Source organism: Urocitellus parryii, chromosome 1 (assembly GCF_045843805.1).
Source record: "Urocitellus parryii isolate mUroPar1 chromosome 1, mUroPar1.hap1, whole genome shotgun sequence".
In the NCBI taxonomy this organism is placed as follows: Eukaryota; Metazoa; Chordata; class Mammalia; order Rodentia; family Sciuridae; genus Urocitellus; species Urocitellus parryii.
The window spans coordinates 241,872,413-241,897,949 of record NC_135531.1 but is presented as its reverse complement, the minus strand read 5'-3'; the positions used below and the strand labels follow the sequence as shown (position 1 = coordinate 241,897,949).

Below are 25,537 nucleotides of genomic sequence, written 5' to 3'. Positions count from 1 at the left end.
CATACATTCTCATTTAATCATACAAGACCCCTCCAAAGTAAGATTTATTATCCACATTCCATAAATGGGAAAATAAAGACTGTAGAGAGATTCCAGTCCACAACTACTGCTGAGTAGTACTGAAATTCCAACCATATTTCTCTGGCCTCAAAGTCTCAACATAAGAGAACATGTTATAATGTCACAAGACATAAATCACTCTAATTAAATGTAAGCCATCCTGGGTATTATCCTTCAAACACAGTGATCTGCTTAGAGATTAAATTTTAAAGCAAAGCGAATTGAACAGGGGTCAGCCAATTGTGGCCCCAAACCCTTTTGTGGTATTGCCTAAGGCTGCTTTCAACAGAGGCGAGTAGTGACAGAGTCCACATGATCTGAAGAGTCCAAAATATTTATGACCTGACCCTGTACAGAAAAATGTGCTGACCTATGGTATAGAACCTTTCTTGATCCATATCCAGTGGTGTCCCAGGAAGAAAAATCTGAAGTCTAGCAGACACTGAAAAGAGGTATATTTTATGTTTGCAAGGGGATCTGCTGACTTTGCCCTATCTTGGAAATAGAGTAGTATTTTATAAAATCAGTCAATTCACCTTATCCTGATCTCTTACCTGTTAAGGAATTTCATCATAAATAGCATGGGCTAAGTACTGCAACAACTGAAAACATGTATGACGAAAACCATAGATAATATGGTTGCTATGAAACTTAGCCATATTATAAATCAGTTATTTAATATTATGGATTCAAAATCACCACAATTAGAGGCTGGTGTTATGGCTCAGTGGTAGAGCGCTTGCCTAGCACAGGTGGAGCACTGGATTTGATCCTCAGCACCAAATAAAAATAAATAAATAAAATAAAGGTATTGTATCCATCTACAACTAAAAAATATTTTTAAAAAATCACCACAGTTAGGAATTTACTTTGTGTGAATCTCATATAGGCTTGATTATACCTGAGAGGCCTATAAAACCTGGTTTTTAAACTATACAAAAATAAAAATTAAAACTCATTGAACCAAAAAGACAAGACAAATGAAAAATGTTTAACTGTAGAAATCAGATAACCAGTCTCTCAATTGACATCATTTTATTAGCATATTTCATTCATTAACTGACTTCAAAGAATAAATGAACTTAATTGATGACAAAGGTTTACACACTTCTGATTAATTATATTTACACGGTGTTCTTTATTTGATTTTACACAAAAACAGCAAAATAAGACATAAAACACAAAAATCTGCATGGAATTTTTTTAAACGAGTACTAGAAAGTGTGGAATAAAAGACTGTTCATCTGATTGGGCTGGACTTATTAACCACTTAATTTCCAAAGTAACATGGAAGTAGCAATTTGAGATGAATCACACACAAAAAAATAAAATAAGAAACAAAATTGTAAATAGTTAATTATTAAAAAGACAAATATTGTGGGGTATTTTTTGTACTGGGGATTAAATTTAGGGGTATGCTACCACTGAGCTACATTCCCAGCAGCCTTGTTTATGTTTTAATTTTGAGATGGCCTCACCAAGTTGCCAAACCTGGCTTAAAACTTGCTATCCTCCTGCCTCAACCTCCCAAGTTGCTATATTATAGACATGCGCCACCACTAAGGACACTGAAAATAATTTTTTAAGATAATAACTTTTGATGATGATGGTGATGATGATTATGTACTATATATTGAATTCAGGGGTGCTTTACCACTGAGCTTTTCTCCAGGTCTTTTCATTTATTTATTTATTTTTGAGACAGGGTCTCACTAAGTTGCTGGATCTGGCTTTGAACTTGAGCTCCTTCTGCTTCAGCCTACTGAGTTAATAATATTTAATAATTAATAAAGTCTAGCAGACACTGAAAAGAGGTATGTTTTATGGGATTAAGGTGTATGCCATTGCTTCCATCTCAAAAGTAATAACTTTGTAAAAGTAAAGATTTTTTTTAATTTAAAAATATTGAGGACATGGCAATAATGAATACCCAATTTTAGTTTATTTTTTGTGTGAATATATATTTTTATATATATATATATATATATATTTATAAATGTTAAATATTAAATATATTTTTTAACTTTATGACAGTTTTATATTTACAGAAAAATTACAAATATCATTTAGAGCTGCCAATGTGCTCCTCAATCAGTTTTCCGTACTATTATTGTTTTAAAATTAAGATAAAACATTTGTTATAATTAATAAAACAATATATGTTTAACTGAAAGTCCATATCTAAATCATATTTCCTTAGTTTTTACCTAATGCCCTTTCTAGATTAGCCTGAACTGTCCTTTCTTGAATCAATTAAATGTTGGCAATGGTAGTGGGTTACTGTGACTTGGTTAATTTGGTCCAACCTTGGCGAATCAACCATACATGTGCTACACTTAGGGGTAGAGTTGAATGACGTGGACAGGTCAATCCCCATATTCACTGCAGTGAATATGGTTTTCTGATGCAAAGCTTACTAAGACACAGCAAAAATAATTCAGTGAAACAGAAAAGTTTGCCTAATCCTGAATGCAAGAGATATTCATGACACCATTTTTTCACATTCCTTTTTTTTTTTTTTTTTGATACTGGGGATTGAACCCAGGGGTACTTTATCACTGAACTACACCCCCTTTTTATTTTTTTTATTTTGAAGCAGGGTTGCTGGGGGCCTCACTAAATTACTAAGACTGGCCTCAAACTTTCAATCCTCTTGCCTCAGACTCCTGAGTCGCTAGGATGACAGGCCTATGCTACCACACCCAGCTTGTTTCACATTCCTAAAGGGGGTTTCTGGAAACTTGAAATTCCCAAGATTCAGAAAAACAGAATGATTTACATGGTTTCTTGGCCTTGTCTCCATTCCATTGGTAGACATGTTGTTTTCTATACATAAGATCATGCTCTACTGTTACTTTTCTTTATTTTTCTCTTTTGAATTTAAAAAAAAATCACTTTTTTTAAGTTAAGAAAATGCATTTACATGATGAGAAATTTAAAACATATTGAAGTTGTGTATAGAAAGACTTCTTTCTCCTTCCTATGCTCTCCAGGCACCCAGTTCTCCACTCCCCTTGACCACGATTTCCATTCTCTTGTGTACCACTTCAGAGATAACCTGAGCCTTTATAAGAAAAGATGTACATATGTCCTTTCCCTCCACCTCATTTTACAACACTCTTTTGTACCTTGCTTTTATTTTCCTTATACTCTATCCTAGGAATCTTTCTATAGCCCATAGAGAACCTACTATCTTTTTTTTTTCAGAATTCATAATATTCTAATGAGGGACTTACGTCATTTATTTTATTAGTCCTCTATTGATGGACATTTGAGTTATTTACAATTTTTTGATACTACAAACAAAGCTGTAATGAATAGCTGAAACAAATGTCATTTCACACATGTAGGAGGATGCCTGTAAAATAAATTACTGCCTTTTCCATCTTTCACCAAAATTTCATTTCCTCTCCAAGAACAAGTTTTGCACTGGGTAGGAGTACTCACTGAAACACTTTAACATCTTTCGTTTGTTTAATATAAAAGAATCGTTCCTGTTACAGACTGAAACTATTTCCAAATTATATATTCCACATACTGATTTATGCAGAAACTCTACGGCCTCACTAAGAACCATCCATCACTTTCTTAGACCTTTACTTGTGTTAACAGAACCAGCAGTTGGGGAACATGTAAAATAATAATACCATTGACTACATGTGAAACAAGCCGAGAACAATGCCAGGAAGATGTGATAAGCAAGGAGTTGTCTGGCCTTGCTTGGTAGCCTAGCAACTTACTCAGTGGCCTCAGAACCCTTTCAATTTGACTTGACATTTCAGCAGAGTCACTAGGCTCATGGCCATTCTGAGGAAGCTTGTATATGTCCAAGACTGTGTGCGAATTTCCTGTCAGAGGTCTTGAAATTGTAATCCCTGGGATATTTCAGCTGATTTCCATTAGTAGGGGTCAAGAAAGCCAAATGCATTCTTTTCTAGTTACCAGTCCAAAGCAGAAGCCAGCGTACTCTGAGAAAGTTCTAAATAGTTAGACAATTGAATATGGATTATACTATCCCCCATGACTTATCAATAAAAGCTCAGTCACGCCCCTCAGGAGCTAGTGATGGCATCCACAATGGTAAAATCACAAAAATACCAACTAACATTTATTGAGCATTCACTGTTTGTCAAGCACTCTGCTAAGAGCTTTACAAGCCTCTTTAGATTTCAGAACAAATTTACAGCTAGGATCCAGAGGAAGCCTACCCCTTCCCCTTCCACATCCCTCTACCAAAGTAAACTCTGATGGTGGGCCCTCTCATTTGTCCTAAGAGCTACTAAAATAAAAAATTTCTTGCAAGAGTGAACACAGCCAACTGGAATAGTATTTACACACCTTTTTTTTTTTTTTTTTTTACTGACCATGTTATATTCTTTACAGGGTAAAATTTTTATGAAGAGAGTGGAGAGCTCTGTAGAGGTGGTGTTTACAGGGTGGGGGTGGGGAAAATGCCATCAAGAAGAGACACTAAAGGGCAAAGTTGAAAGTTAAAGCTTAGTTTGCTTCAGAGTAGTACCTGGAATGTAATCAAAATATCACTGCTCTCTCAATTCTAAATTCCCTTATGACTGCATGAGAAAACAAAAGCCAGAATAGATTTTCCAACCCTGCAATATATTGATAATAATTAACTTTATTTAATGGTTTATTAAGTAGCAGCGTGCTCAAGGACCAGTAACTTCTAATCAATGCATTAGAGAGTCCTCAGAAGTTGATTAAGGTGTTTACGAGTGTTGTTTGGGATTGGGCCTTTTAAAATATCATCAGCTCCAAGACCAGTTTCATAGAGATTTGCTTTTCAAATGATTTTTTTTTTTTTTTTTTTTTTTTGAGGTTTGGTTCTGGGTCTTTAAGCACAGAACAAGAGTTCTTTCACAGAGGCATTACTTACCGAGTCCTAAAACCACTCGGACTGAAAAAGATCACTTAGAATTGCTGAGAGGGGTCAGCAAGTGGCGTGGAATGCCTGAAAAAGTGGGACACATGGTTAATTACACAAACTAGCCAAGAGTTAAACAAAAAGCAAAAGCAATCTCTCTCTCTCTCTCTCTCTCTCTCTCTCTCTCTCTCTCTCTCTCTCTCTCCTCTCTCTCCCTCCTGTCTGTATCTAGTTTGAAAATCTATCATTTGCAGCAACTTGTTTTTTTTTAACTTCTGAGCTCCCACAGTGCACTGGGCTGGGCTGTATCATTTATGGCCTCTCTTGACTGGCTGAGTCCAGCTTGCTAAATGAATGTCTGGAACTAAGGGAAAAGAAAACCTTGTGGGGTGCCCCACATAGCCACTGGATATAGGCCCTAACCCAAAGCACACCATTGGGCTGCAGCTACCATGACCTCTCCAATATTTCCAGAGAATTACCATGAACTTTACTGGAAATGAGCTGCCTTGTCCAGTCAGAGCTCATTCTCTCAGGAAGCTTAGAATCCAGTGGATTTCACAACATTTGTAGCTTCTTGAGAAATGCAAAATGAATTTCCAAACCTTTCCTCAGGCTTGATGAGATTCCCAAGTGATTGCAAAAGTGAAAATAAAACCCAAAGCCATTTTGTATCTTGGTATTTATGAATAAGGCAGGAAGTGAAAATTGTATGGGAGAAAGCTGGACTTCATAATTATATGGATTTTTTGGATCTTAGTAGAATCCACAGCCCCTATATGGGAGGAAAAAATCATTGGGAATGATACAGGTTTAATCTCCTCCTAGACTTCAGCAATTCATAGGAAATTAGGGCTGGCAGGAATATAAAGATTATTCCACGCCTTCATTTCACAAATCTGAGCCCACAAAGATGTCACTCACTGATGGGCACTCAGTTCACAAGGTAGAAAGAACACTAGGCTTAGACTGAGAGAAGTAGAACAGAAGTTAACCTACAACTTTCTGGTTGTGACTTTCAGACAAGTCAGTGAGTTCAGTTTCTATATTGGCAAATTGAAGTAATTTCAAAATTCACATGCTGTGACTGTTGCTCTGTTAGTTGGAGGATCAGTGGAGTGGCACTAGAAACTTGAAGGTACATGGCTCTAGCAAAGTCACAAATTCACAAATAGTGGAGGAAGCCACCTTTAGAAATAAATCAGAAAATGATAAGTTTATGATGGAAAAGTTTTCAAAATATTTTTTTTGTGTGTGTGTGATCAATGAGAGCTACCTTTCTACTGTACTCCCACCCCAAAATCCAAACAAAAGAACACGGTGAGAAATGGATTACTTATAATTTCAGGTGAATATATTTCCCAATACCTTTGGAAAGAATGTATCAAATACATACAGGTAGGAGCATGCTGATTCTCTTTTGACAATTAACCAGATATTGGTATAACCCATCAGTGTATTTGAGAGCACTCAGAATTCCAAGCAAAGTGAGTTGGGTACAATATCTTGGAAGAAGATCTGATCAGAAATGTGGAAAAGGCTAAGCAAATGAAATAAGGATGATTGGCAAGAAGGAAAGCAAAAAGAATCCCCCCCCCCCACCAAGTGCCAGAAAATAGCAAGGCACTGTGCTAACTTTATGCACTTCACTGTATATAATCCTCTCAATTACCTCACAGAAAGTCAGTGCTATTGTCTCCAATTTTTCATATGAGGAAACTGATGCTCAAGAAGTTAAATAACATACAAATTAGTGTTAGGCATTGGATATGTATGACATCAGTGCACCTCCAGAGCCTGATTTTGCAGAGTTATATTTTATTTTACTGACATTACATATACATATAATTTAAAGAATCAGTTCTACAAGGTTTGTTTTGAAAACAACCTACTTTTCATTCACTAGAGGCAACTCTTTTCATACTCCATTCAAGCCCACTCTGGATGCTTAATTAGGTATTTCCCTCTGTTTTACTGAATAATGTTTGGGGATTTTTTTTGTTGTTGTTTGTTTGTTTTTTTTGTTTTTGGTACCAGGGATTGAATCCAGGGGTACTTAACCACTGAGCAACATCTTCAGTCCTTTTATGTATTTTTTATTTAAAGATAGGGTCTCACTTAGTTGCTTAGGGCTTCACTAAATTGCTGAGGCTGGCTTTGAACTTGTGATTCTCCTACCTCAGCCTCCCCAGGCCCCAGGATTATAGGATTGTGCCACTGTGCCCCAGAATAATGTGTTTTAATTGTTACTTTGTATGTTTTCCCTTGTCATGTAACTCTAGAGAGTGAGAAGTTAGCCATCCTTCTTTCTCATTCCTCACTCCCATCCTGAGCCCATTCTCTCAATATGATCATGCTGTGGTTTTCATTATATCAGATAGGAATATATTAATGAAAGTCTTAATATGGTATTCTTGGATGAATATCTGTTTTTAATCCATGGTTTGGAGAAGTTGATGGGCCACTTAACCTGGAAACTGAAATCATAAAATATTTTCATGATTTTCTTTTCTTTGTTCCCTATCATCTGCTCTTTTTTTCTTAGTAACCCTTTTCTTGGATGTTGGACTCCTGGATTGCTCCTACAATCATAATATCCTAGCTCTCCTACATCCTTATGTTAGTCTTTCTCCTCTTTGTCCTAGGAGACGTCCTTAACTTTATGTTTTAGGACTAATATCAAATTTCTCATTTCTAATGTCATATTTTTAATGTCTAGGTTTTCTTTGAGCATACTGAATATTCTTTTTATAGATAATCCTGTTATTATTTCATATCTTCTCTTAGCTCTCTGAAGACCAGATAGTTTGTTTTTTAAAGTTTTCTTTTGGCAGAGTGTATTCCCTTCAAGTTGCCTTCTTCTGTTTGTTTTTTCTCTCTTTCATTAATAGGCTTTTCCCCTCAAATATGTAGCCAGCCCCAGCTGTCCAGTTTTATTTCAAGAATGGGCCATTGAGAAGAGAAGGTGGCTGTCCACTGGGTTTGCTTTGGGATGATGTGACACTGGTCAACATACTGGGCCAGTGTCTTTTCTCTCAGGCTGATAAGACTTCCCAGAGAACACTTCCAGCCTTCTGCCAAGAAGGTGCAAGCCTGGCTAACAGTGTTCTAGGACTCAAGTGAAGGAAGAAAGTGGAGGAAATCTTGGTGCATGATTTATATTTATAAACACTTTTTTTTTTTTTTTTTGGTGTGGAGGGTGAGATTGAACTCAGGGTCACTTGATCACTGAGCCACATCAACAGTCATTTATTCTATTTTATTTAGAGAAAGGGTTGCACTGTGTTGTTTAGTGCCTCACTTTTTGCTGAGGCTGCCTTTGAACTCGCAATCCTCTGTCTCAGCCTCCTGAGTTGCTGAGATTACAGGCGTGCGCCACCGCGCCCGGCTTATAAACACTCTTTTATTTGTTTATTTTTTTAAAAAATTTTTATATACGACAGCGGAATGCATTACAATTCATATTACACATGTACAGCACTATTTTTCATATCTCTGGTTGTATACAAAGTATATTGACACCAATTCATGTCTTCGTACATGTACTTAAGGTAATGATGTCTAATTCATTCACCATCATTTCTATCCCCATGCCCTCTTCCTTCCCCTCCCACCCTTCTGCCCTATATCAAATTCATCTATTCCTCCCTTGCTCCCCCTCCCTGCCTCAGGATGAATCAGCCTCCCTAGTCTTCAGTGTCATAGCCCTCAACCTTTCCCATTACACCAATCCAGAGTCCCTTTGTTATTGTCAGCAGAGTGAGACAGAGAGTCATTCTGCTACCTGTAAAAGATAGGTGTGGTGAGTTAGGGATCTACCAGCTTTTTTTTCAAAGACTCTGTGCCAAATCCCCTGCTTAGGCACCTAAGTTCTACTTAGTTCCTAGTTCCTAAGGTACCTGATGCTCCAATTTTTTAGAGCTGTGCATTGCTAAGTTGGGCTGCCTCTCCACAAGTTTAAGATTCAGTTTCTTGGGTGTCCTAATTGAGTTACTACTCATCTATCTGCTTCCCATTTTCTAAAATTTTATTGCTGTTGTCTTCTATCTCATTCCCTTTGTCCTTGTGCATTTATGTCTTGTTCAAAATCATTTTATTGTTCTCTTGGCTGGGTTCAGGAACGGAGAGATTTGAATGCTTATGTTCAATCTGACAGCTTTAACTGAGCTTCCGCAGATGCTAAGCTATTATCTATGTTATAGTTTGTGGAGCTTGTCCTATTATAGAAAGGGATTCTAAATCTGGTAAACACAAATGCAGTCACTAAAAAAGTATAATAGTCATCATTTGGAAAGCATGTCCATCAGGACTTTCCATTGTTTTTTTGTTTGGATTCCATGCATGCTCACCAGTAATCACCTGGAATCTTCTAATTATGTGAAATTCAGCATGTCTAAAATAAAATTTATAACCTACCTTACAAACTATGAGTGCTACAGTGTTCTCCTGCAATGGGCACTGTCTTAGTAAGTGCTACCTCATCTTTTCAATTACTCATTCCAGAAACTTTGGAGTCATTCAAGCACCTTCTTCCCAGCCCAAGTGCTACCTGTGAATATTTATGGTATGCGTCCACTTCCCTCCTTCCCTACTGTAAAGACCCTAGTGCAAGTACACAGTCCTCACCCCTAGACTTCTACAGTCCTAGATAATTGCCCTGCAACACTTTCAGCCTCTTACCTGTCCACTCCCCACACTGCAGTCATTGCCATCTTTCCAAAGTGCAAGCTGGATCTTGTTCTACGTGATCTGCTTTAAACCTTCAGTTGTTTCCCACAAGACAGACCATCCTTAGCAAGATTTATATGACCTGCAGGGATTGTGGTGCTCCCTCTCTTACCTTCTGCACTGTGGCACCTCCCAGCCAAGAATTCTTGCTTTTGATCTTTTCTCTGATGCTCTTCACCCCCACCCCCCACTTTCTACCCCCTGCTGCAAAGGACCCTTCAGGTAAAAGAGCTCCAACCTAACAGCTGCTCCCAACAGCCTAACTGCCCCTCCAGTTGGCCTTGGTATTGCTTACTCATTCCGTGGGTCTTGGTTAAGTGTCCTTTCTTCAGGGAAGCCTGATGAGGTCAGTGTCTGTTTTTAGTATACTCATATAGAAACATGCTTCATTTCTTCATCTCGCTTATTAATTAGGCTCTCCATTTTTATGACTATTTGATTAATATCTGCCCTTCTTAACAAAGAATGCATCTGTTATTTCTCACCACTATATTCTCAGGACATGCTTAATTGCTGACTGTCCGTTTTATTTTTCTATTTTCTATTTATTCGTTTATTTTGCAGTGCTGACGATCAAACCCAGGGCTTCATGAATGTTAGCCAAGCACTTTACCACTGAGCTATGCTCCCAGTTGATTGTCCCTTTTAAAGTTGATTTTCAAAGAAAAAATAATATTTAGCTGAAATATTCCTCAAAATCGGTATTTTGACTATTTTGCAACTTTTCTTATGATGATTCAAGGTCGTTATCATTAAAAATACTATAAAAAGTAAATTTCTTAGTTTTTTGAGCATATATGGTTATCAATTGTTACATTAAATAACCTAATGATCAGTCAGAAGGAAAAATGAGAAGATTTTGAAATTTTCAAAGGAAATTTGAATTGTTTAATGCTCGCTAGAAGAGCATAAGATTCATTCAAATACCACTTTCAAATATAGGAAGTATTGAATAACAATAATTTTTATTATTGCCATTCTTGAGAGCTTATCACCCATCAATAGTAAGAAAGAATTTGAAATACATTATCCCATTTATTTCTCACACTAACTCCCTGGTAGCATTTCCATTTTATCAATGAGGAAACTCAGGCAGATTAAGAAAGTTGCCAAGAAGCTGACAGTCCAAGTGCTTGCATTGGGGTTCACACTTTAGGCAGTCTGGCTCCAGAGTTTGTGTGTTAAATCCCTTAATGAGAAAAGCAGTTATTTTCATGAAGCCAGATAGTTTTACCAAAGAAAAATGATCTTACATTTGGGAGAATCTTTGTTGGGATGCAGAAAGAACTATTTAGAAGCATTAAATATTGGAATAAGTTTTTCACAAGTAAGCTGCATATCTATTTTGATTATAGAATGGATAGGCATATAGCTCAGAAGGGTCAGTCAATAATATCTTTAAAGGTAGCGCTTGCAGCCAACTGACCATTTTTTGAAGTATCCTCCAACTTTTCAACTCTGAAAGGTTGTTATTGCTATCTTTTGTCTCCAACCTTTTTTCCTGGTTGAAAGTTGGACTACCATAGTCAACTCTGCATTATCCCAGGGCAGCTTATCCAGGGGCAAGTCTTGCTTTATTGAGTTTAGTAGTCACTTTGCTTAATGACTTGCTGTGTTAACAACTTGGCATGCCCTTCATCCATAGTCAGCACCTACTCAGTTTAATTACTTGCTTTGTTGACATTATGCTATCTTCAGGGAAACACTGTGAAATCCAAAACTTAATGTCTTAATCCTTGTGTGCTGCTATAACAGAATACTTGGAACTAGGTTAATTTATAGTGGACAGAAATATATTGGCTCATGGTTCTGGACGCTGGAAAGTCCAAGATCCACAGGCTGGCTTCTAGCTAGGGCTTTCTTGCTGTGTCATTACATGGCAGAATGGCAAAGAGCAGCCAATAGAATAAAAAGGGCTGAACCCATCCTTTCATAAGAAACCCACTTCCTTAATATTGGCATTAGTCTATCCACAAGGGTGGATGCCTCATGACATATTCACCTCTTATTAGACCTCACCTCCCAACACTGTCATATTGGGAATTAAGTCCCCAACACATGACCTTTGGGGGACATATTCAAACCATTAAAATTAACTGCCTTCACTATTAGTACCCTTTCTCACTCTTCAAAAAATATGAGATTACAGGGCTGGGGTTGTGGCTTAGTGGTAGAGCACTTGCCTAGCACTTGCGAGGCCCTGGGTTCGAGCCTCAGCACCATATAAAAATAAATAAATAAAATAAAGGTTCTGTGTCCAACTACAACTAAAAAAAAATTTTAAATATGAGATTATAATGATATAAGGAGAAAGATACAAAACAAGAACATGAGGAAGTTAGTATGGTCAATACAAGCATTTGATGAACTCAAAAACATAAAAAAAAGATAAAAGATGACACAATGACTCAATACATCAGAAAGGCAAGAGAAAATACCAATAGTATATATAGAAAGACTAAATTGTTCTTCATAATGATCTTGAGGTTTTCTTAAAATATGCTAAGCATCCTTTGAAGAATTTCTGCATTGAAGTCAATAATGTATAGGGGCTGCAGTTGTGGCTCAGTGGTAGAGCACTTGCCTAGCATGTGTGAGGCCCTGGGTTCGATTCTCAGCACCACATAAAAATAAATAAATAAAATAAAGGTATTGTGTCCATCTACAACTAAAATAAATAAATAAATAATTAATTTTAAAAAAGTAGATTATATACAATATATAATATTATATATATATGTATGTATATATATATATTTGGTCCTGGGGTTAAAGGTTAAACCCAGGGTTACTTTACAAAGGACTTACATCCCCAGCTCCTTATTTCTTTATTTAGAGACCTGGGTCTTGCTAAATCGCTGAGGACCTTACTAAATCGCTGAGGGCCTTGCTAAATAGCTGAGGGCCTTGCTAAATTCCTGAGGCTAACCTTGAAATTGTGAACCCCCTGCCTCAGCCTCCTGAATACTGGTTGTATTTTTAAACAAGTAAAGAACCCAACTTAATGAGGCAAACAGTGTGTGTGTATATATGTGTGTGTTGGTAATAGTTTTGTATAGGAAAGCATGCTAGAAAACGGGTCCCCATATCTCTTTCCTGGATTCTCTATGGAGTGGCTGCTGACTCAGTCCTGCTCCAGGAAAGCCTTTACTCTGTCATGGGCTGCAAGACTGAGACTGATAGCTTACACTTGCTTTTGAAGAACACTCACCAAAGGCCTTTAGATCTTAAAATCCATGTGTTCACCCTCGCCAAATGCTGTATGTCTGCCTGTTTTATCTGAGGGGGGAAAAAAAGCCTTCCCCTACTTCTCTATTGAATCACAAGAGGAAGGAAAACAAAGGATGAATTGTGTCTCTGTCTGGACCCTAGGCAAGTTCTCTGCAGGATTGTCTTTGGTTTAGCTAACTATAAGAGAATCCCACAGTAAGGAGTTTAATCTGTCTTGTGGAATTTGAGACCAAAAGGTCAGGAACTCCTCTGTACGTCAGCCTCCCCATGGGCTTCCGTAATGTTTTAATAAAAGAGAGCATTTGATACATATAACCAGTTAGCAGTTTTGATTGTCTTCATAGGACAGTGCTAGTGCCCCCAAATGACCAATGTCTTTCTTGCCTGTAAAGATGTGCATGAAGATGTGGGTGTTATCATTCCCCAAATGCACTGAAACTCTAGTTTCATGAGGTTTGGTTGCCTTGGGAATTATTAGTTTAATTCTGTCTCACCCTCAAGTTCACCACATGCTTTGTCTGCAGAAACAACATGAATGATGTTGTACAAACAATCTGAACCTGACTCCCGTCCCTCTCCAGACTATCATCTTTTATGAGGCCAAGGGGATTATGACTATCTTTTCACTGTTGCACTAGAATCTTTATCATAAAGGAAATGCTCAATAACTAGGCAGATAAATGAAAAATAAATTAATGGCTTAGGAGTGACTGTTTTCTTCACTTAATCCCTCTATTCCCAAATATGGCTGTACTTCAGGATCACCTCGGGAACTTTAAAAAAAAAAACAACAGGAATGAGTCCTTTTATACAAGCATTCCCAATAGTAGTTTATAAAATTGTGATGTGATGTTAAATTTGAGAAGCAAGAATTTAACCTATCTGGCCTCAGTTTTCTCATCTAAAAATAGTTGACGCTGCTACCTCATTAGATTTAAAGATCAAATGCAAAAAAGCCCAAAGTACTGTAGCAAAGAAGGGACTGTGTATGACGGTGTAAGGCAGGACAAGAATGGAGGGCAACCAGATAGGCCTGCCAGAAAGAACACATTCACTATTTCATAACCCAAATGCTTCTCTGTGACACAGACATGACTCATCAGATTCTAAGATTTAAATAGGATCTGAATGTCTCCTGAACAAATCAACCACTCACCTCTTTGCCTATAAATCTCCCACATCTCCCTTCTGCTAAACTTAGAAACAAAGCATTTGTTTTATATAAAATGTATGGGAAAATTACTGGAAAGACCTAGTCTTTTGGAGCAAAGATGGTGATTTATTCCTGACTTTATTTCTCCACTTGCTCAACTGTCATCACTGGTCATTCCAATCCCATGTAATTTGAAGCCTTTGGGTTATTAATGTTCAGTTTTGCTTTAAAACAATTGTTACAGACGCCCCTGCAATCCCTGAATCCCCTTTATTGCTTCTGGGAGCCCATTCTCCAGCTCTGCACACTCAGCTCCTAACCTAACTGGTCAATCCCCTTCTTCAAAAAACTACCTGTGGGCTACAGGATATCCTAAGGCAGGATGCACTGAGAGCCAGAAGTAGGTGCAGGAGAGTTGGTGTCCCTCCCCTCGTCCCAGGACAGCAGATGGCCAGCCCCTGGGTAGTAGAGAAGTATGAAAGCCCAGATGACCTCCTTGAGGCAGAATAAACTCTACAGTATCAATTACACCCCAGACCTCCCACTCAGTGATGCTGAGAATAAAACTTTGCCTATAATTGCATCCTTGCTGGGCTACTTCCTCCTCCTTTTCTACTCCCCCACCCCACCCAATTCCTTTCCTGATTCCATGTTCAAGAGCTTCATTGATAATCATTGGCCCACAAATCTTCATTTCTGCCTCTTCCTCATAACATCTTCTTCTTCCTCAACTATAGGTATTATAATTTTAAATAGACTTTTCATTTGCATTCACCTGATTCCTGCATGGCATGTGTGACTATGGGTCTATCAAAGTTAAGTAGGGAGCTGATTTCTTCTTTTGTGATTTCAAGTTCTTTGCCCTTCCAGTAATTCAGATTAGTCCCTTTTTATGCATAATTTACATATAGGAAAGTGTACAGATATTAAGTATTATAGCCCAACAAATTTTTACATGCATACACACCCATATAATCAACTCCCAGACTGAGATATAGAATATTTTCATCACTGAAGGCTCCCTGTGCCTCCTCCCAGTTGGCAGTAACCACTCCCAAGTAACCTCTTTTCTAATTTCTATCATCGTAGACAAGTTTAGCCTGTTTAACACTTTTTTATAAATAGAAACATCCTACATGTGCTTTTTTGGGTCAAGATTCTTTCATTTAACATTATGCTTGGAAAATTCATCCATGTTACATATATAGTTCATTCTTTTTCATTGTTGTGTGACTTGCCATTGTGTTAGTATACCCACCACTTATCAACCCATTTAATCACTGATGGAAGTTTGGGTTGTCTGTAACTTGAAGCTATTATGAATAAGGTGGCTGGGAACATGGTTTACATGTTATTTGGCAGAGACAAGCACTCATTTCTGGTTGCGTTCTCAGGACTGGAATTGCTAGGCCACAAGTTGTATAGTTGTCTAGCGTTAGTCAGTGCTATAGCAAACATATAAACAGTCATATCCGTGTGCATTTCCACCTAGTTGATTATCAACCTTTTTAATTAGTTATTTTTTCTCAAGTTTTATTACAGTATAATTTTTACACATTAATTTACCCCCTTTTTAATGTAAAGTTTTAAGAATTTTGATGAGAATTACAATTGTGTAACCACCACCACAGTCAAGATAACTGATCACCTTATCTTCTATTTCAGCATAGAAATGTTTGTAATTTTGCTGCATCATGTATGACTTATCTCCTATTTGTCTATTTTTTAAAGAACTTTTCTTTTATTCTTTCAGATGAACAATAAAATTACTCTGCAAAATGTCAAAACAAATATTATTACTTTCTCATTTAAAAGAGGTAAGAATAGCTCTTGAGTTGCACAGGTCCTCTTAGGAATCCTGGTCACTTACATGCTGGATGGCATTAGGAAAGCCACTGTCTTCTCTGATAATCAGTTTCTTCTTCTGTAACATGATCGCTATAAGGGTGCCTGCATCTGGGATTGTTGCAAGAAATAGTGAAAATAACCAAAATACACTGGGTACTTGCTACTTGGAGGCACTGTTCTAAGCATTTTGTAGTGACTTACTTAAATCTCACCACAATCCTATAGAGTATGTATTGTCTCTTTCCCACTTTTGTAGACCTAGAAACTGAAGCACAGAAAAGTTTATTGCCTAAGTCCTGGTCAGGCCAAGAGCCGTGTGCTGACTATAGCGCTGCTTCTCTATTTCTGAGCCCAGAGTCCAGCACAAAAGACGCAGATGTGCTGACTTTCATTATCATCGTTCATCTTCTTTATTCTCCCAGTAAAGTTACATAATTGTCTTCATTTGGGCCCGAACACTTCTTGTTAAAGCTACTCATAAATATTTTATGCCCTTTAGTTCTATTGTGAATGGGGTGTCTCTTTTTCTCATTATATTTTCCCAATGGTTATTTTGGGATGTAGCAATAGCGGTGGACTCATTTACACTTTAACAGCACCTCAGTACCATTTAAAATGCCCGCCAAACAGCAGTCTCAGTTATGGTTGGTGCTCGTTTAATATGGAATAAAGTTAGTAGCTAGGCAATGAGGAAAAAAATGGAGATTAGGAATTTCACTTTGGTCAAAGAAGAAAAGGGATGGGGTAGTAGAAAGAAATAAGACACTGAGAATTGAACACGCAAGTCCATAGTACATTCTGCCTCCTTCCTCAAAAAATTTTATTCTCAAACTCTTTTTTTTTCATAATTTAAAACCCTATTTACAGTATAAGTTGACTAAATAAAATTGTTGATATTTTCTCACCACTTGGAGAATTCTAAGACGAACAAATACTTCTTCTCTTCTAGGTGTTCACGTTTTATTGTTCTTAGTCATCCGATCAGGGGGAAAAAAAAGTGTTTGTTTATTTGTTTTTTAAGCTTAGTTTCTCTCAAACAGAAGCTGAACATTGTACTTATTTGGGGTAGGGAGCTTGGGTAAAATATTCAAATGTTTTGATTTTTGTATAGTACGTAGGTCAGAACTTCTGAGGACATTTTAATGCCAGTAAGATATGACTACGTCAATGTACTGGAATGACTGATCCACTATCAGTCAGGGGCCAATGGGAAAATATTGCTACACTTAAAGTTCCAAAGTAGAATAACTCGAGGAGGTTAATCAAAAGACTTGTTTACAAAAAGTGTGGGCAGGGGTGAGGACTGGAAGGGCTGGTGCAGCATACCAAGATCATTATGGATGAAACTTGCCACTACAGGCCGGAGGGAGGGGTGATAAAGCAGCAGAAGACCTGTGGATAAGGCTATGTTTTGAAGACCCCAAAAGGACAATCATACCCAAACCAACCCAATAAACCTAATATGCACTCAAAGCCTAATATGGCACAAGAAAAAAAAATATTCCCTTATAACCACTGGAGGCATGTCTCTTGACATTAATTAAATGAAGCACAAGAAAACTAACTGATGAATTAATCAAGACTTGAGATTTATAAGTCACAAAAACCTAAGTAAAACTAGTTTACATAAAGAAAAAAAATGTACTGGAAATTCAGGAGTGTAGCTGGCTTCATATGTAGCTGGATATAACTAAAACAATAGTAAATGGGGAACCCTTAATCCTCAATTTCTCTCTCTAGATGAGCAAACATGAGGAGAACCCTCACCTTCTCTCTTAGACTCTTCATTCATTTCTCCAAAGAGCAGGAGGTATGATCTGGGTCCCCCAATACATTGGTGCAGAAGGGGTTAGAAGCTCTACTCACCAAACCATTAGTCATAGCTTGGGAGAAAGTCATCCAACTGGGGAATCCAAGAAAGGAACTGGCATATGGGCATGATTCAGCTCCTCTGGCACCCTTCATTACATCTGATCAGATTGTTTGTCTTCCATTCTTCTCTCCTGCCTTGAGCTAAGCACGCTGCAATGGAGGGTGAGATCCAAAAGATGGCTGCCATGTTGGATGCAAATCAGATGAACTAAATAGAGTGTTAGTCTTTTGGGCAACAGTCAAAAGCCATGAGCTCAATCAGCTTCTCAGTAATGAAACTATTTTTTTTCCTCCAATTACTTCTGCACCTCCCTCTAAATTTGTTCTGAACTTAGAGGAAAAGAAATATTATGTTTTGGAATTCTACAAAGCCCATCAGCAGTTTTATCAAAACCCTTTCCTACTCTTTCCCTCTCTCAACAATATTTTCTTCTCTAGGCTTCATTCTCAGATTCTCCTCATTTGGAGAGTGAAGATGGCAAAAGGGAGTTTTAGGTTTATATGTTCTTGAAGCTCACAATTTCTGTGAAAACTGAATGACTCTTTTATATAAAACTTAAATATCATGGGGAAATTTTTCATTGGTTCAGCAAGATCATGTGTCTGTCCTTAGACAAGAATGGAGCATCCTTATTGGCTTGATTACTCCAGTTGCTTGGAATGGGTCAAACTCACCCAAGCCATATGGAATAAGAATGGAGGAAAGGACTACACTCATGGGCAGATTGAACAGAGAGTAACTGGCTTATTCTCAATAGAAATGTGTTAGTACATGTTTTCCTTTTTTTGCATATTAGTGGTTGTCATCCTTAGCTACACATCAAGATCACCTTGGAGCAAACCACCCAAGACCAATTAAATCAGAGACTCTTGGGAATAAAGACCCAGGAATGAGCATTTTTTTTTTTTAGTTCCAAGATGTTGCCATTATATAGCCAATGTTGTCCAACATTATCTTATGTAGGATATTATTTCTTAGTCTGGGGCCAATTAAGTAGACTATGGGTCTTGTTCTGTAACTAGCTCTTGTTATTCATAGTAGGAAGACTGAGATTAGAGGGGGACTCTGTGAAGATGAAGCAGTGACACTGCTTTTTAATCTTTCTGTATTTTTACACAAAAACATACCAGACAGAACAACTAGATAGAAAAACTAAAAACCCATGGACGATATATGCAACCAAACTGGGTGCAAGATATGCCTGTAAACCAAGATATGAGAGTAGGTGATGGCTAACCAGTGTCCCATACAGAGGGTGCACAGGAAGCAACTGGGTGTCTGAAGGATGAGAGACAAAACAATCCAAAAATTCAGATGCCTCCCAACTTACGATGGGATTGTGTCTGGGTAAATTCATTGTAAGTTGAAACTAGTGTAAATTGAAAATGCATTTAATCCACCTAATTTACCCACCATCACCACTTAACAACACTGCCCACTGCAGGGCTTGGCATGTTACATTGTGATCCCATGGCTGGCTGGGAGCTGTGGCTCACCACTCGGCATCACAAGACAGTAGCATAGCCCAAATTGCTAAGATGCTTTCTCACCATAATAAAGCGAAAAAATTGTAAGTTGAACCACCATGAGCTGAGGATTGTTTGTGGTAGATTTCAGAACAGCAGCTGTCTTCTAGAACAGAAGAGAAACTCCTGGGTGTGAAATCAAAGTGAACTCAGCAGGAACAATACAAAAGAAAGAGGGGATCACACCAAAGTGGGAGGAGAACAGAGTCAGAAACATTCACAAAATACAAAATAGTCACCCTAAAATATGACGATCAGGCACTTCACTTTTAAAAATGATGGTCTATGGCAGTAAAATTTCTGAAAATTTTCACTTCATCTTCATATGCTTATTGTTATTTAATACTTTATTTCAGAAAGCACATATTGCTAGAACTTTGAGCATATATTTTGTAATATACAACATCTGCAGGGTGCATACATATACATACATGTATATATACAACATACAAGTTAAAAAAGGACATATGTGTTTATTTTAATTAATAGTTTGAAACAGTACTCTAAAATACAAGTGTATGAACTCTCTTATATATCCAAAATGCTGTGCAGGTAGGATCCATCTGGACAATACCAAAGTCAATCCCTACGTATCTTGTGAACCCCAACCAGATAATCAAGAAGGAAGTGGGGCCTTTTAAGAAAAACTGTATGAACAAAAAAATGTACCACACCATGCCAATTCTACAGGGTCAAAAAGTTTAAATCAGTATTTTAGTCAACCTGAAAAAAAATCAAGTAAGAATCAGGAGAAAATGAAAAAAAGGTATTGAGAATGAGAGAACACCATAGTGTTGGACTAACTCAGCTGCAAAAGGGTTGCTTAAAGAAGCATCTCTAAAATCAGTTCTTTCTGTTCCCTTTGCTTTTGAAGACACTTGAGATGCTTCAGAAGCTTACATAATTTCCCACAGTCTCCATGTGTGATTCTTGCCTTCTTCATCCCTCAAAACAACATATCAGAATTCAGGCGAGAGAATCTCAAGTCCCAGTCTTTTAAAAAAGAAGATCTTGGAAAACTTCAGCATGGCTGTCGTCCATAACTATGCAGTGATTAAGGCTTTCCCATCAGAATAGATCCATGTTTTACTGGTGACCCAAGCATTTTTTTCCTTCTGTGTCCCCAGGCAAACGACAGCTGTAATCCTCATTTCCCCCATCTGTAAAATGGGTTACAGATGTACCCATCTGTATTCATCTGTGCCCATACTGTTATGATAATAAAATGAAATAAATTTTGAATTCAGGACAATGCCAACAAAATGTTGGCTAATAATTTACTGGTACCACAATCTGTGTGGATTCAGTACTCTTGTGTGAAAAAAGAAAAGCCACTGAAAACCACTAATCTAAACAGTCTTCAGTTTCATTCTTAGCAAAATTATTTAATTGTTTATATATTTCCCTCATTTAGTATTCAGGTTAATGCAGTATTTATTATTCATTTAAAATATACATATATAAGGCACATATAAATTTGTTGGTAACTGGATAGAAAAGATATTAGGTTTCTCTTTGTTTTTCCTTTTTGATTCTGGGGATTGAACCCAGGGGTGCTTACCACTAATCCACATCTCCAGCTGTTTTTTTTTTTTGTTGTTGTTGTTGTTGTTTGTTTGTTTGTTTGTTTTAACTTTGTGACAGGGTCTTACTAAATTGCTGAGACTGGCTTTGAACTTGCAATCTTCTCTGTCCCAGCCTTCTGAGGAGCTGGGATTACAGACAGCAGCGCCACCACAACCTGCTAGGTTTCTACTTTTTATTTAAATATTTTTTAAATTACAAGGTACTTCTGAAACAAAGGGTGATTTTAATACCAGAACAATGCTCGGTAGGTGAGTGCCTGCCCAGACAGCTCATCTTTCACTTCTGAGCCTTGGCAGGGCGGCCAGAGAGACTTGGGAGGACAAGGCTGGCATGTTCTGCCAATCTATGGGACGGGAGCTGTGCATATCAGATCAGACGTTGGCCAGCCAATTGAAGAAAAGCCCCAAACTCAATAAATTCATCTGAACTCTTGTGTTTTGAGTTGTCCATGCACTCGCCATACCCTTGGTAAACAAGCCACCTGCAATTTGAGTCCCTGGTGTCAGTGGAGTACAGCAGCCACCTGGCTTCCTGCACAAGATTGCAAATGACTTGGTTTGAGTGATTTCTCACCGAGGTGACGCCATCAAGTGGTAGGCTCCATGTTTGTGCAAAGACTTGGAACCTGTTTTGCATGGAACAGTTTTCGAGTCTGCGATCTTTCCAGTACATTTTTTTTTTTTTTTTTTTTTTTTTTTGTCTACAAGCTGTTGGCTCTGAGAATTATTTACATTTTAATTAGGAGTGCTCAACTCCCTTCTACAAAGAGAGTCAAGCCGCTTATTTACTTCCTACTGGCAGGCTTCTGAGGAAACAGCTTAGGCAGTTTTGCTGCGCCACTGAACCAAAATAAAGTTACTTGCAGAAGAGCAAAACCGTGCTCTCATTCGCCAGCTTTGCTTCTCTGCTGGGGGCTGCTCAGGGAGACCCTGAGAAAAGCTTCTCTATGTAGCCATCCAACTACTGCCCAATTTTTTTTTCTTTTCTGTTTCCTTTTTTTTTTCTAGCAAACTTTTTAACAGGTGTGTGTGTGTGTGTGTGTGTGTGTGTGTTTACCATTCATTTATTAAGCTGAGCCAGGGAGTGAACTCGTTCTCTGTGTGTCTTTTCAGATAAGTTTATTCTTTTAATCATTTAACCTTTTCCTTGTTTACGAAGAAATATTATTAAATATTATTCAGTCTCATCCCCATTCTAAGACAGACAGAAAGCAAACTTCCCTTGACGACACACAGCCGCCATGGTGGATTAGTCATTGAGCTCTACGTACTCTGACACCCACAAAGGGCTAGAGAGTGGGAAGACTTGTTTGCCCCAACATTAAGTAATCCTGCAATACTACATTTTGTGCCCTAGTTTCTGTCTCTGTATCTCCTCCTTCCATGACTGCCTCCCTGTCTCTTTCTCTATTTCTCACTTGCTATTTCTAATCTACCATGAACAAGGAAATCAGATAAGCCTGTTTCCTAGAGCTGGGAAATCAGACAAGCCTGTTTCCTAGAACTAAATGCCTGACATAATGTTTCAGGAGCAAAGAGCACAGACTTCAGTGCATACTTGGCTATTAGGATTGTTTTAGCTACAAATAAATGACAAACCTTGACTCGTTATGGTTCAAATAAAGAAATTTATTGTCTCTCAGTGTCATCTAGATATAGGAGTTCCAGTTTTGTGTTAGTCCTGGGTTATTCTACCAGCTGTCTTTTTCTGTGGTTGGCTTCATCCTCTAGCTGGTGGCAATAAGCTGCAGTGGTTGCAGAGGCACACCCTAGATACATCATCGTTCCCAGGAAGGAACGAGAACAACAACTTGCATGTTTCTCTTTGAGAAGAATATGGTTTCTAGAGACTCCCCAGCTGATTTTCCCAGAATTGCCCTTTCCTGATCCAACCTCTGACTAGGTGTACAGGATTCTCATGATAGGTTTAGACAAATTAGTATTCATTCTGGACTACATCATAAGGCTCTTAGGAAAAAGGAGAAGAAAAGTGGAGATTGGGAAGAAACCTACAGTGTGTGCTAGAAATGGAAATTGTCTGTTTTTAATTTTTTAAAATACCTTTTCTAGATTTGACTGTGTCTATAATTAGTTTAGATCTGAAATAGATCACTTTTAGAAAAGTGAAACATTGTTTTAAGATAAAATCATATGTTAACCAGGGACATTTAATGAAAACCTAACTTTGTAACTGTGAATACATAAATGGAGACAAAAATGTGATGTTGAGTCCAAGCATGTTACAGCCCTTGAATGACTCGTCAGGAGTGAAGACTGCACATTTCATTCCAAGGAAATGTTCAGAGGAAGGGCTGTTGAGTTCAGAGGTGAGTGTGGCTTTTCATAAAGGCCAGATACCTTTTAAAAAGCTGCAGTCAAGGTATCAAGTAGCAGGAATGTCCCAGCAACCAATATTTTCTACTTGAAACACATTAGTAAGGAGTTTTAGAGTTACTTTGGACTTAAGTGAGATTATAATGTGTTCTTTGCTTGAATTACATCCAGGTGGAAAGTCTCTCAGTCAAAGCAGGAAGCCCCTCCCTCCTCAGGCTCATTACACACAAATGTACATGTCTCAGAAAGCAATCACAGGGGGAAGGGCTTATTCTTGTTCCAGTTTCCATTTGACCAAACTTCTGTCAGAACCACACTCCTGTTTCCGTATTCGTCTACTCTGCTGGGCAGTGAATTGCTGAACATAGAGGAACTCATCATACTGTATGTGAGCACATTCCAGAAGGTGGACTGGCCCCAAGACTGATGAAAGCATCCTTTTTGCTTCACATTTCAGAACTTTTATGAATCATCAGAACATCAGGCCCTGACTGGAAATGCCAAGATGTTTCAAATTTCACAAACTACAGCAGATAATTTGGCTGAAAATAATCTGGCTAAAAGAAATTTCACCAAATAAAATTTGACCAAATATAAAAGTATGTATAGTTTCATTTAAAATTTAGTTTAAGTGTGATTTGGTCAACAGAACAATTGGAATAAATAATACTTATACTAAGTGAATAAACACAGCCAGTGATTATTTGAATGTTGACAACTTTGGTGTATCTGTATCACAAGGTAGCTTTCAGCTCTCTGTGCTTTGTAAGCATTTTTGTCTGGTTGTTATAATTAATGCCCCCCCCCTTTTTTTGTCAATTACTTATGTTCTTTGCTTCTTTGCTCCTTACAATACTGAAAAATTAGAAAAAAGAATTCTACAGCAATAATGTATGTTTGCAACAACCGAAATAACCAACAGAAGCAGATGGACTAAAACAACCTAAATATTAATTAATAGGGGAATCCATTAAAACTAAGAATTTTTATATATTTACAAGCTTTATCTTACTATTAATATTGTTATTAATTTTCCCTTAGTATAAAAGTAATGTTTTACAATATAAAAAATAGAAAATGTAGATATACAAAAATAAAAGAACATTATAAGTCACATATCCAGTTGGAATCTTGAGTTATTTCCTTCCAGGTCTTTTTAATGCACATACACATATACACATGCATATATGTACACTCACGTAGACACACACATATGAACACGTTCACGTCTGACCTTTGCAAAATAGGATCATGCTATAATAATGTTTTATAATTAACTACATAAACTCTATATACAAGGCATTTACTGTTAGACCTTTGGATAATTTCAGCAAATATTTATTGGTCAGAAACAAGTTAAGATTTATTATAGATATAAATAGTGGAAAAATTGAAGTGTGAACAAAATGCTTAAAGCCACATGAAAGGTTACAGTTGAACCCCATGATTAATACAACTGCTAATGTTTTAAAAATTCAGTGTCAATCAATTCGGAATTTTAACCAGATTATTCTATTGCTAATTTTCCTTGGACCATGTTCTTTAGTTCCTATTTGCTGTGGACAATTTACTCTTGAGAAATCAACGGAAGATTCTGGGTCAGTTCAGTTTTGAGCTAGGTCATCTTTCCAGTGTCACCTTGCTTGAGGTGTCTCCATTAGTCATTTCCAACTCACTTGTTCTGAGGAATACAACATCTGGGTGTTCAAATTCGAGACACACTGTGGGCCTTGTTCCAAGAAAGAACTTCAGGTGACCTTCACAAATACATTCAATAGAGCAAAATGAAAAATAAGGGAAGCTGGGTGGGGCTGGGGTTGTGGCTCAGCGGTAGAGCACTCACCTAGCACGTGCAAGGTGCTAGGTTCGATCCTCAGCACCACATAAAAATAAATAAATAAAGTAAAGGTATTGTGTCCAACTACAACTAAAAAAAATATATATTTTAAAAAAATCAGGGAAGCTGGGTGAAAAGTACACAGGAACTCTCTGTTCTCTGTGCGCAACTTTTTTGTGAAGTCAAAAATCAGTTCAAATTCAAAATTCAAAAAAACACGACCTAGAATATAAGGATGCAAGAGAAATATTTTCACTGCATTAAGAAGAATCAAACAGAGAAAGAGAGAGATGAGACTAATGAGAATTGGTGCATATAGCAGGGCAAGTTCTAGGGTTTACAGTTACTATAGTTGAGTTGTGCCAAGATAAAAACATGATTATTGTAAGAACCACATTACATCGAAGAAGAAGGAGGAGGAGGAGGAGGAGAAAAAGAAGAAAAGAACAAAAGTCTTCTTGCACTTAGAACTAAGAGAA

The 25,537-nt window shown here is 37.5% G+C and overlaps 1 protein-coding gene across 2 annotated transcripts in view; it reads right to left on the bottom strand.

Moving 5' to 3' along the window:
* Nabp1 (nucleic acid binding protein 1) overlaps window positions 1-9,852 on the bottom strand; it is a 41,341-nt gene extending 31,489 nt beyond the window's left edge. The window contains exons 1-2 of one of the 2 annotated variants that reach the window (XM_026389044.2): window positions 9,783-9,852; window positions 4,955-5,029 (exon numbers count right to left, since the gene is read on the bottom strand). The gene's annotated coding sequence lies outside the window, so the exon portion shown is untranslated. Of the gene's footprint in view, window positions 1-4,954; window positions 5,030-9,622 lie in introns of both variants that reach the window. The other variant, XM_026389043.2, reaches the window with a different exon arrangement.
* Window positions 9,853-25,537: the final 15,685 nt, after the last annotated feature.